We start from the raw sequence: 13,768 nt of genomic DNA, 5'->3' as shown, positions 1-13,768 counted from the left end.
AATTCTCCCCTCCTCTGATCTTTTTTTTCTTCAAAAGGAGGAAGTATGAACAATATGCCCCAAGGGAGTTTTATGTAGCTGAATAAGACTAGATTTAGTTCCAAATGCAGAACTCATGGAACAAGAAGTGATGAATCAGATGTCTCAACTCATATTGTATGCATGACAGGAGACTTCAGGAGAGAGCGATTGGGGAAGAAAGTGAGAATTTCCTAAATAGAGAGGCTGGTCAGGGTTAGGAAGCCATTTTGACTTGGCAAATATAGGGTTGGCAGATTGCAATCTCAAACTGGCTCCATTCCCTTTAATGGTTGTATAGAAGAGGAAATTTCAGAAAGCGTTGCTTGTCACGCAAACAAATCGCCTGGCCCGGGCATGGAAATTTGTCATCCTGTCCTTGATGGGATTAAACTTCCCCTGAAGGACAAAGTACGTAGTTTGGGAGTACTCCTGGATCCATCCCTATGTTTATCATCTCAAATAGATGCGATGGCCAGGAGTGCCTGGTATCAGCTTTGGCTGATATGCCAGCTGCGTCCCTGTCTGGACCGAGGGGACCTAGAAAAAGTAGTACATGTACTGGTAACCTCTCGTTTGGATTTCTGCAATGTGCTCTACATGGGGCTACCTTTGTATCAGGTTTGGAAACTTCAACTGATCTAAAATGCAGCAGCCAGGCTAATTACGGGTACAACGAGATTTGATCATATAACACCTATTTTAAAATATCTACACTGGCTGCCAATTCGTTTCCGGTCCCAGTACAAAGTGTTGGTTATTACCTTTAAAGCCCTAAATGGCTTGGGCCCGGGTTACTTGAGGGAACGCCTCTCCCTGCATAATCCTCCCTGCACACTCAGAATTTCTGGAAAACTGTCTCTTAACCAACCTAAGGTGAGGCTGGCGTCCACTCAACAAAGGGCCTTTTCGACCGTGGCGCCCTCTCTATGGAATGCCTTACCTGAAGGGATCCGTCTTAGTGGATCAGTGGAAGGCTTTAAGAAGGCTAAAAAACTCATCTCTTCCTTCAAGCCTTCCCTCCTAATTCCGTTTAAGAATATATTCCCCTATTGATGTATAGTATTTATGATTTTTGATTTTAACAATGTCATTGGATGTTTTAAAATTTTGCTCGCATTTAATCTATTTTAATTATCTATTTTTAGGATGTGGTTTTTACTGTTTTTATTGTCTGTTTTTAACAATTTCTGTACACCGCTTTGATCGTTGGAAAAGCAGTTAATAAATGAACAATTTATTATTATTATTTAAACAATTATTTTTTCAAAAATAACTTCCATACACTGCAAGTGTTCCAGTTTGTTAAGGACAGTCCTGTTATCCTACCTTTTCAGCTGCTTTTTAAATGTCTTAGGAGACTATCACACGGGAAAATCAGGGGTTTAAACAGGCATTTCCCGAGGCAGTTGTGCGATCGCGGCTAAGATTTTCACACACATGGGGTTTCCCTGTGAATGATCTGTTGCTGAAGCATTCCTGGTTATTCCTGGGATAAGTCCTCTCTAATCACAACATTGTGTGAAAATCTTTGCTGCAATCATGTGACTATCCCGAGAAAATGCCTGTTTAAACCCCCAGTTTTTTCCATGTGATAAAGTCACCTGTTTCTCTTTCTTCCACCTGCTTACCACTTTTCTCATCAACCTTGAGGACAAAACTGAGACCTTTATCTTACTTCAGTTGCTGCAAAATGAGTTCAAACTTCAAAAGTAGCCTGCACTCAGATAATCAAACAGGGGAGAGGAGAAGAAGGGACAGAGTCTTGCCCTTCCCAGAATCAGGCAAAAGCAAACTGGTGTAGCCTCTCCCAGCTGGTGTGTTCTTCCTTATTAATAATGTTTGCGTCTTGACCTCACACTGAAGTTATTTGGCCACATCTGTCTCCCTTAGAAAATGAAGGTGTAGGAATTATCATGATATTGTCTGTAATAATAGTTCAGGGGGAGGATTTTTTCAGTTCTGGAAGTGACAACATTGAACAGTTTTATTAGACACCAGAAACACCGCTGTATTGGGGACAATACAGGTACAATGTGTCAAGAAAATAATAGAGGGGAGTGGAATTTAGCAGCACCTTTAAAACTGATTTATTTTAGCGTGGGCTTTCGTGAATATCAGTCCATTTCTTCTGATGCACTGTTAGAACATCATTAAAGGTACGGCATATTTACACACTTGTGGGGATGAGAGGGAATGTAATTGTTAAAGATGCCAATGGTGATTTTGGCTGTAAATCTTCAAAGGGTTGTGCAAGATTACACAGGTCTTTCAAGTAACTGGTCTTTCCTGTACCAGCACATTAGTATTTACTCCTGAAATCAATACATTTGCTTACCAAAGTCAGCTTCCTTGGAGTCAAAACCTCCTCTGAGGAGATTCCTTTTGTTATATTGGCAGGTGTGCTTGTGAGGATATGTGTATTAATATATGTACTATGTCAGGAAACCATTGTTTCTGTTTATGCTTCTGATCTATGCTGTTGCTAGATCTCCCCATCTCCTCTCCCCCATACATTTCTTTTACTCTGTGATGGACTTACATGGCCATCTCTTCAAAAAAATGTGTCAAGAGCAAGTTTCTTGGCATATGAGGATGAAATAGTTCATATAGGTTGAATCTCCCTTATGCAAAATTCCCAAATCAAAATACTCCAAAATCCAAAATTGTCCACATGGGTGCCTGAGATAGTGACATTTTTGCTTTTTGGTGGTTCAGTGTACACAATCCTTGTTTTATGCACAATATAAATTATGTATAAAATTAAATTCAGACTATGTTTATAAGATGTATAAGAAACATGAACGCATATCATGCTTAGACTTGGGTCCCATCTCCAAGATATCTCATTATGTATATGCAAATATTCCAAAATCTGAAAAAACCCAAAAACTTCTGGTCTCAAATTTTTTGGGTAAGAGAGACACAGCTTGTATTATGACGAACCATAATGACATAAAGAGGGTCATTAAAGGAGACTGTCAAGGTGAAGGGTCACATGTAAAAAGGATATTTTGAGATAACTGAATCACTTGCAAATACAAAAGTAGGGTTGGTTTGCCAAATGCATGACATTTTGCCACCTGAGGGAGAATTGCCAATACCTCCCTCCTGCCCAGTGAACTGACTCAGTACCAAAGCTGGTCAAGTTATTTTGGCATCTGAGGTGAGAAATCCACTAAACCGTTTTCCTAGGCATAACAATATAATAATACATTATAAGGTAACCATTTGCTAACCTGTCACAACAGCATCCCAAATCAGCTGCCCTGCCTCACTTGGTCTAGTAATAAGGCCAGTCCTGGGCATTTTGGTATGATTGCTTAAAATTTATAGAGGATTTCCTGCCTCTGAAACTGCCACCTGCAAGGAGAGTGTTCTTTTAATTATGGCCGTGGTGCTTTTGAAGGCCTCTGTAATAATGACCTGAGACAGTTGTTGAGTCAAAACATAATTTATGAAGACAGAAGCAGGTTGCAGTCTTTTGATTTTAAAAAATAGCCTAGTATATTCCTGCTAAGAGGACTGATCCAGAGTATTTTGCTGCCTGAGGCAAAGAACAAATTGGCACCCTCTCCATATTCCATGTCTAGAAGCTGACTGGAATGGCATTGTCCAAAGCATCTTCCAATGCACCTGAAAGGAGCAAGCTACCTTAGAGCAAATCATGCAGCATTAAGCTTTTTTTCCTCCCAGTTTTTGCTACAACCAGCTGAAGCAACCATCTCACCCTGACTAATGATAGGGCCCAGCCTTGCTTGCTGACAGCAAAAGCTTTCTTTTGCCCCTGCAGCTGGCAGATAGAGTGGGCTGAGCCTGTGTATGGATCCTAGTAAATGGCAAAGATGATAGGGAGGCAAGGCAGGAGGTATGAGAATGTAAACCATAGGTATTGTTGGCACTAGAGACAATCTGATGGGAAACTTCACCTTAAAAATGGAGGTGTGGTGGATTTTGAAATTTGGCAAGAGATAGCAGGGGGCATGGATAAGGCAAAATTTTAGAAATTTGGAGGCGGACATATTGTCAGAAACTTCTTTGACGTTTTATTTTGTGGGGGTAGTTATGTTAGCAGAGCTCCATAGGGCAGCCGAAGACATCTGTTTCCATTTCCATTGGTCAAAGCATTCTTGTGGGGCATGTGGAGAGAAAAAGCAAAATGTTGGCATGATCAATGTGGTGGCAAAATATTTTATTTATTTATTTATTTATTTAGAGTACATATAGTCTGCTCTTTAGCGACAAAGGATCTCAGGGTGGCTTACAAAATGTTAATTTGTTAATATGGGCGGGGGGGAGGAATCAAGAAGGTCATGTTTTATCACTGCATCGATGACTGGAAGGCAATTATGTTGTAGCTTCACAGGCCTTGGTTGAAGTCAAAGGGCTTCCTTCTGACTTCTTGCTGACAACATTATAGTCATATTTTGGGGGTGGGAGAGATAAATGTGGAAAAAAGAGATTTAGACCTGAAGCCACAGAGGTACTTATAGTAGGGCCCCCTAACCCAGATATTGGGATACAACCTCCAGTCCTAGACTGGCTCACACTCTCCTCAAAGGACTGTGTTAGCAGTCTGGGGGTACTCCTAAACGTGTCGCTCCAGATGACAAATCAGGTAGATGCGACAGTCAGGAGTGCCTGTTATCAGTTTCACTGACATGCCAGCTGCATCATTTACTGGAAGTTAGGGACCTAGAAACTGTGGACCTAGAAACCCCAGTTGTCTCGGATAGAGAGGCGGGATACAAATAGAAAAATGTATTATTATTATTATTATTATTATTATTATTATTATTATGTTTATTCAAATGCTTGCATGTGTGAGCAACCAAACTTGTAGAGGTACATATTGATGCAGTTCCATTGTGTGAACAATAAACCCGGAATGCGTGAGTGAGATGATTTGCATCCTCACACTGACCAAAATGACGTCTGAATGACCCCAAAAATAGAGTTGATGATGCAGATGTATTTGAAATATGTTCAAGACATACAGAGTTTTATCCCAGTTTAACCCAAGTCTGTCACATCAATTATTCACACTGCTGACAATGCTAATCTTTCAGGAAAATGTAAAAAGCCCCCCCAAACCTAAGATTGGTTATCCTGTGTTTTGTAGGGTTTTTTTGGCAGCCCCCTAAAAAAACTTAATCAGATTCATTCAAAATTCATGGGAACAATAGAGATTCAACCCATGTTTTACTAGGATTATTTACACTGTCTGAATAGCCCCCTTCTCTAATTTCTCTGTGGGAACTCAACAGTGTTATTTTGCTTCAGGATGCAAGGTGGACACACCTCTTTCTCTGCCCTGTGTGTCAAATATTCTAGGTATGCCACTATTGGCATATAGTCAAGGAATACCTGTTACCCCTCAACCAATGAACAGACGATACCTAAATTAGGGAAGGTTTGGAAGAGTGATTCACAAATGATATGACCACGTGAGAGGACACATTGAGGTCAGAGGCAACAGACACCTGTTAATCTTTTGAGTTACTTTTCCTTGTTTTATGAGCTATTTTCAGCACTGATTTTTGTGTGTGACTTGACTTTTATGACACTAGCAGGAAATTCTTCTTTCTTGAATGAGGATTTGTAGAGACTTGTCCTGCTCTTCTACTAGATTAGCTAGAAACATGAGATGGAGTAAGTTAGGGTGGGGATCTGATGGGAATCCATATTCACCCAACTGAAGTGTTGGAGGAAGTTAACAATACCGGGCACATCAAGCCAAAAACGGAAGTGACTAGAAAGAGACAGCAGTGAAACTGTCTTGTTTTGGTTAACAAAAGAGCATGTGAAACCTAAACAAGGGGACTGTAGTGAACCAGGGACAGAATGGAACCACAAATTCTTCTCAATATTCAGTTTTCATATCGAATATCCCCCAGTTGTTGAAAATTTGCTGAATATTTCTGGAACAGTGGATAACTGCATTTGATTCCATTACTTGAGTACAATCCAGTTGACTCTGGTGGCAACCAAGCTTGAAATCTTATCCTGTTTAGGATTGTCAAATGCTGTATATATCAAATATCAAATTAATATCATTTGTCAAACATCAGGGCCCCAATTTAGTTAATGCAATTGAAATAAATATAAGTTCAATGGGTCTTATACCTATTCACAAATAACATGCACCAAATTCACTAGGACAATAATAATAATAATACTGAATTGTGGTGAACGTCCCACTGAAGGCTAATTGCCATACCATGGATCTGCTACTACCTCGTACCCCCTACCTTCCTCCACCATCACCGCTACTGAGAGACCTCTGTCACTGCATCTGACTTGGAAACAGAGCACTTGGCTGCATCCACATGGTCAGGTACCCTGTTTCCACAGCAGGAGTCTTCTCAGTAGTGTTGGTAGAGGAAGGTAAGGGAAAAATGGGACCTGCTGGATCCACAAGATCCCATTTTCACTCTACCCAATACCAACATGATTCTGACACAGGGCTAATGGCAGACATCATCTGAAAAGGGTAATGTGAGGCCAACGGGAGCATGGGCCTTTGAAAATGGGACATAATTCCGCTCTTTTAAATCCCATTAATCTCAAATTGGACCTTCTTGGGGTTATCCATAGTTATGGAAATCCTGATCTGGTTGTGCCCCACAATTTTGTCTTTCAGGCCCCTATTACAAACATATCTGTGTATATAAGCTTTCAGCAAATGTTCAAGTTGTCTCTGACTGGTGCTCATTGTACTGCTTTTACCATATTCTAGCTAACCCTTTTAGCTAATTTTTTAAAAATAATGTATGATTTTAGATGAAATGTAATTTTGAATGACATGTAATTTTGTGATTTTAGATTTGGGATTTAGATATTTGTAATTTATGATTTTTTTTATATAAGACTGTTAGCCATCTTGAGCTTGCACAAAGAAGTGAAGATTATAAACAAAAAAGAAAAGAAAAAAATGTTGGGTTAAGTATCTGTTTAGCTCTCTCATGGTGAAACCAATGGGATTTAATCGTGTTTAATTTTGACAGGGCCGTGAATCAAACTAAATGACTCATTTGGTGCATGAATGCATTTTTCTTTTGTTACTAAAACAGAAGCCATACAGGCACTTGATTAAATTCAAAGGTTACTTTTTGGATTACAACCCAGTAATAGTCCAGAAAGTACATTTAGAATGCAGTATGTGGAGGAAGCTTTAAAAAATAGCAACAATGTTCTATCTACCTATGTTGTTGTGCTGATAAAAATCAAGGTAAAGAAGACAGTCCACTTATACTGGAACTGTGGAGAAAAAATGATTAATCTGCAGGCTACCATTTGTTTGATGCTATCAGAATGTCTGGTCTCTCACAGGGTTGCCACCTCAGGAGTATCATAGCTCATAAAATTTCAGCACCAAAACCTAAGGCATAGGCATGACTCCCTATGATATAACAAGGACATATCTGAGCCAGAATGGTGTAGTGGTTTGTGCTATGACTCTGGAGTCCAGGGTTCAAATCCTGACTTGGCCATGAAAACCCATTGGGTGGTGAACTAGGGCAGGTCACACTCTCTCAGCCACAGAAGATGGTAATGGCAACCCACCTCTGAAAAACTTGCCAAGAAAACTCTGTCATAGGGGTACCTTAGGGTTGCCACAAGTTCGAAATGACTTGAACACACACAACAGCAAGAGCAGTAACAACAACAACTATTACAAGCAGTAGCTTCCTGGTGAAGCTATAAATTAAACATTAAATACAATTAAAACACCAAGTCTAACAAATGAGGAAAATACACAAAGAGTAGTGTTCTTGCCCTGAGATCACCCCACTTTCCTTGAGGACTGGAGAAAATGGGCCAGGCCCTGAGAATCAGGTCCAGGTACTGAGTCCTGTCAACCCTTGGTTTCTGTTAGTCTCCCATACAATCATCTGATTGCAAGTTAATACTGTACATACAACTAGTTCAGTACTAGGCTTCAGCATGAATACAATAGAAAAGATGGACAAATAAAGGAGATCCATATATCCAGTACCCTTGAAAGAGTCCCATCTAACCTGTGTTTAAAGACCTCAAAAGAAGGGGATTTCACCTTCCTCCAAGGTAATCTGTTCTGCTGTTGAACAGCTCTTACATTAAAAGGGTTTTAATGTTTAGATGGAATCTGTTTTCTTGTAATTTGAATCCTTTGGTTCATGTCCTGGGCTGCAGCCACTCTGAAAAATCAATGCAGTTTGACCCTGCTTTAACTGTTATGGCTCTGTCCTGTGGAATCCTGGGATTTGTAGTTTGTTATGGCACCAGAGCATTCTAACAGGCCAGGCTGAGTACCTCACAAAACTACAAATCCCAGGATTCCATAGCATTAAAACATGATAGTTAAAGTGGTTCAAACGGCATTAATTCTGGAGGGTAGATGCAGTCTGAGAGAATGAGACTTACCTAAAGTCTTAGTCTCTGGAGCAGCAGAAAACAAGCTCACTCCATCTTCTACATGACATCCATTCAAATACTTAAAGATGGCTATACTGGAGATTATTGCATTAGCTTCACTGCCAGAATAGACCTGGGATGTAACTTTCTTAGGGTGGATTTTATTGCATTCACCCATTGCCAGGCAATATGCAGCCCATATACAACCTGGGCTTCTCTAGGCTTGTCCCACAGCTTTTCAAGAATGGGAAAATCCCATTCTTGAAAAGCTGCGAGAGAAGCCCAGGTTGCATAAGGGCTGCATACTGCCTGGCGATGGGTGAATACAATAAGATCTGCCTTGAGAAAGTTACATCCTGGGTCTATCCCAGGAGCAAAGCTAATGTGATAATCTTCACTATCACCTCATAGTCATCTGTCTGTCATTGGTATTTATAAACAACTGCTCTTTTCTGTAGTATTATTCTGCAAAGGTGAATTGTGGTGGACTCATGGATGATTATTACATAGGGCAGAGGAATTTTGAATAACCAAAAAAGTTGTTTTTCTTCTTTATTTTTTCAAGAAAATGAATACATAAAAACAGAACAATTGTAGCACACAGACAAATTGCTGCCTAACACCTGAGACTGTACAGTGCAGTTCCTTATTCTGTCATAATGGCTGGTCTCTAGTCTATGCTATGTGAACAGCCCAAATGGAGAAAAAGGTACAATAATTTTTTTTAAAAAATGACTTTTGTGCCCTTCCCTCAGCCTCAGTTCCTCTTCCTCCTACTTTATAGTGGGGTGAATAATACTGACTGGTTTACCTTACAGGGTTGTTGGAATAGCTCTGCAATAGTGCATTAAAAGCTCTTTGAGCACAGAGAGTGCAATATCAAATTCTGCGTAGCACTGCTGTGAAACAGCAGGTTTGTGTATCGCTCTGAAACTGCAAGCACTGCTTTCAATGGAAAAGCACCTCTATCTATAAATAAATATATTTATGTTCAAATATAAATAGTGGAGAAGTGGGCCCTGTCTTTTGGTGCAAAGAGAAACAGAACATATCGAGCAAGTTTTCGAAGAAGTAGCTATGTTAGTCTCTTGCAGCATAAAAAGGAGGAAAGTGAGAGCAAGGGAGAAAGAAGAAGAAATGCGGCAGCACTTTTAAGACTAACTCGTTTTTATATTCACATAGTGTAAACCCATTTCTTTGGATGCAACCTATCAGATGCAGAAGTATCACTGTGTACTGCATCCAAAGAAGTGGGTTTTATAGCTACGGAAGCTCATGTGAAAATAAAAACCAGTTAAGTTCTAAAGATGCTGCCAATTTCTTTCTCTCTCTCTCTCTCTCTCTCTCTCTCTCTCTCCCTTTCCTCCTTTTTAAAGCTTATCCAGGCTGCTGTCCACTGACAGAGAGTGAGCCCTTGCTGCTGCCATCTAGAGGTAGTTACAAATACTTGGTAGCAGGTGAGCAGATTGATTTTTCTACCATTTATCACGCAAGAAAAGAATGCTGAAATGGAGCAAGAGGGTAGTAGCTTTTCCTGTGCCTCTCTGCATGCCATCGAATCACTTCCATTCTCTTACTGAGGAAGATGGTTGTAAAAGTGTTTCTTTTGTCACTCTGGAAAAATCCTTTCAAAGGCACACCTTTATGACCATCTCCCTTGGGAACAGAATGGAAGTGGTATGACGGCATGTGGAGAGGCATGCCGAAAGCCATTACTCTCCCACTCTATTTCAGTTTTCTTTTCTCACATGATAAAGCTCTTGCAGTGCAACAAAAGACATGTTTTTATGACTGTCTCCCCCGGGAAAGAGAATGGAAGTGCTATAATGGCATGCAGAGAGACATGGAGAAAACTGTTACTCTCCTGCTCTGTTTTGGCTTTCTTTTCTCATACAATAAGGCTCTTCCAGTATGACAAAAGACATGTTTTGCAACCATCTGCCTTGGGAAGAGAACAGAAGTGCTTTGGCGGCATGTAGAGAGGCATGGAGAAATCTGTTACTCTTCCGCTCCGTTTCAGCTTTCTTTTCTCATGCAATAAGGCACCAATAATTATTCCTAGCAGCGCTCCTGCCTCTTTATCTGATAGTTACAGCACTCCTCTCATCACTGCTTCAGAAGCACTTTACCTCCTGTACATTTCCTGGTTATGCAGCTGCTAAAAGCGCAAGAGGGGGGAAAAACAAGGAGATCAGTTGACAAACCTTGGAGCAGCTCTGCAGATCCCAGAGTAAAAGTTTTTAACCAAAGTGATCACAGGCAAATAAATATGTCAGGAAGAAAGCCCAAAGCCTTGTTATACCAAGGCATAATTATTATTATTACTTTTATTGTTTTGGTAGACGTTCTCCCTTTCCCAGTTCCAGTCCTGTGGGGTCTGCAGTATCTGCTGGCTGTTGTTCTGGCGCCTCTGTTGGCCATAGTTCCTTCCCCAGCTGCACTGCCGGAAGCTCTGCAGTATAAAGTGGCTTCTGTATACATCAAAAGTTACAGGTCTTACCATGGACATGGGAGACTTCAGGCAGTGGATGACCTGCAGGAGAGAGCAGTTGAAGTAAGAGAAAGTGGGAGGCTATGGGAAAATGGAAAGCACCAAACAGCACCAATAGAAGTCAGCTAGGGATGCTTCTAAACTGCAGAATTAATGAAGTTTGACACTGCTTTAACTGCCATGGCTCCATGCTATGGAATTCTGGGATTTTGTAGTTTTGTGAGATATTTAGCCTTCTCTGTCAGAGAGTGCTGGTGCCTCAACAAACTACAAATCCCATGATTCCATAGGATGGAGCCAGGGCAGTTCAAGTGGTGTCAAACTGCGTTCCTTCTGTAGTGTGGTAGCAGCCTGAAAAACACTGTAAGGTACAGGGTCCCTGGTGCTGTTTTGGATGGTGGCCTTTTCAGATGCCGTGCCAAGCTCATAAGCATGATGAACTTGGAAAACTTTTTTTATTTAGACTACAATTGCCAGAATATTGCGTGGATTCTGGCAATTGTGTTTTTAAAAAGTAACTTCTTCCAGCTCTCCCTGAAGGCAAACAAATATTGTATATCTCTAGGCTGAGAAAGAGGGAGAGAAAGGACCTCCATTAAGCCTTGCTTGTCCCCAACAATCATATCAGAGGAATCAGTAGAATTCTTCATCGTTCTGTCATGGGCCACACAACTGCATGAAACATTTAAATCACATGCTCTAAAATGAGGTTATAGGCTGGGGACAGCATATAATGAATCATAGAGGTTGAGGTCAGCATGCATGAGCTCACACCTTAATCACACATTCAATCTACTCCAAGGATGGGAATTGTTTGGCCCATGTACTACACGTGGCCCATGGGAGTCCTGTGTATTCCATTGGGTGTCTCTTGTGGTCCTTGGGCCCCCATTGTACATCCAAACCCAACAGTCTCCATTTCAAAATTTCAACAGAAACCTCCAATTTTTGGCTGAAAAAAATAGTCTAGGGGTGCATCTACACTGTAGAAATAATGCAGTTTGACACTATGTTAAATAGAGGCTCAAAATAGCCTTTTGTGTCTCCAAGCACATGCACCCCAGCCTATCATGTTCAAAGTATATGCTAAAATGCTTGAACAGGACTGTTGCTATGCTGGTGCTCTGAGTATGAGGATTTAACGTCATGGAGGACCTGTCTCTCACACACACTCTGTCACCATTTAGAAACAATCCAGAATCTACTTTTCTTTTGCTTTGCTTTTCTAAACAGTTAAGACTTTGAATTTGTGTTGACTGTCACCTGGTGGTTAGAGAGTAGAAATTCAGAGACAGATCAAAGAACAACCAGCCTTCAGACAATATTTTTAAAAAAAATTAAGGATGAAAGCAGTGGATGTAGGAATGCTGAGGTAAAGTTGGAAATGCTAGGAGAAAAAAGGCTGAGGAACCAAGTCAACCCATACCACTAGCATGTATATAAAAAATACAATAGGCAAGGGCAGGAGTTGAAGAAGGAAAGGAAAGGATAAGTCTCATGTTGAGCTGGAAGATCACTGTTATTTTCAGGGATCAACCAGATGACGTCAGATCGGTGGTGGCTGGTCCATCTTCAGATCCACTGTGGTCTAGATCCTAGAGTACAGGAACTTGGAAAATCACAATTCAAGTCTCTATTGAGACATGAAATATCAGTCTGATTTACCTCACATGGCTGGGTTATGAGTTAACAGCTGGGAGCAGGATAAATATTCATAGCTTTTACTCAGTGGAGGACAGATAAAATAAAAATGTAACTAATCATTTAAAAATGTTTTTTAAAAGTATAAATTTAGCTGTTGGGAACTCCAGTTCAGATTTGACACATACCATTCCTTTGTATGGGAAACCCATACCAAGTAGCACCTGGGGTTTGAAACCAAACCCAAGGCACTGCCTCTCCTGCATGAGGGAACTGTATGATACTTGTATATTTTCCCTATTTAGCTACTAATAGTGTGTGTTTAGGACAATGTGATTCATGGATACTGCAGATTGTTTCAAATGAAACCTCTTGTTGTTGTGTGCCTTCAAATCATTTCTGACTTATGGCAACCCATAGATGTCAGCTGGGGGTGCATCTACAGAATTAATGCAGTTTGACATTGCTTTAACTGTCATGGTTCTATGCTATGCAATTTTGGGATTTTGTAGTTTTCTGAGATATTTATCCTTCTCTACCAGAGAGCTCTGGTGTCACAGCAAACTACACATCCCAGGCTTCCATTGCATTGAGCCAGGGCAGTTAAATCAGTGTCAAGCTGCATTATCTCTGCAGTACAGATGCAGCCTTGGGCCTCCAGATTCAAAACTGAGTCCAGGAGTACATACAAACTACAAACTTGTGTCTTCAGAGGGAGTGTAACCCCTCTATGTAGTCTCGGTTTAAATGAGGGTACCCATCAGCTGCATTTACCCTTTTAAAAAATACATTTATATGGGGGACACTGACCCTTTTGAGTATCTTCGTGGCAACTGGAAGTTGACTGTAGTTTACTATAGATGTCTGCACTTCCCTTGATCCCAGTGATGGGAATGTTAATAGAGCAGTGGATGTGTTCCAGAATTTAAAGGAGCTATTCAAAGTACTGAATGTTGTCTCCAGAGATAAATTCAGTGCCCTGAGTAGCTCCTTTAAAGTTCAGCCCAAAACCAAGCATGGATTTACTGTCCTGCAGATATCAGAGCCAGCAGTTGCCCCTTGTTCAATCTAACCACTCTAACCACTCAGACCTTATTTCCCTTCCCCATCCTTACCAAGAAGCCAAGGCATGTCAGGAGTATGAAAGCCCCTGCAACAATCACCCCCAGGATGAGGTTGAAAGCCCACTGGGGCAATTGGTCTCCTGCAGAGTTGAAGGAA

Source organism: Sceloporus occidentalis, unplaced genomic scaffold (assembly GCF_023333645.1).
Source record: "Sceloporus occidentalis isolate IW3139 unplaced genomic scaffold, rSceOcc1.0.p SCAF_1, whole genome shotgun sequence".
Classification (NCBI taxonomy): Eukaryota; Metazoa; Chordata; class Lepidosauria; order Squamata; family Phrynosomatidae; genus Sceloporus; species Sceloporus occidentalis.
The sequence above is the reverse complement of the archived record's forward strand: the minus strand, read 5'-3'. Positions refer to the sequence as shown.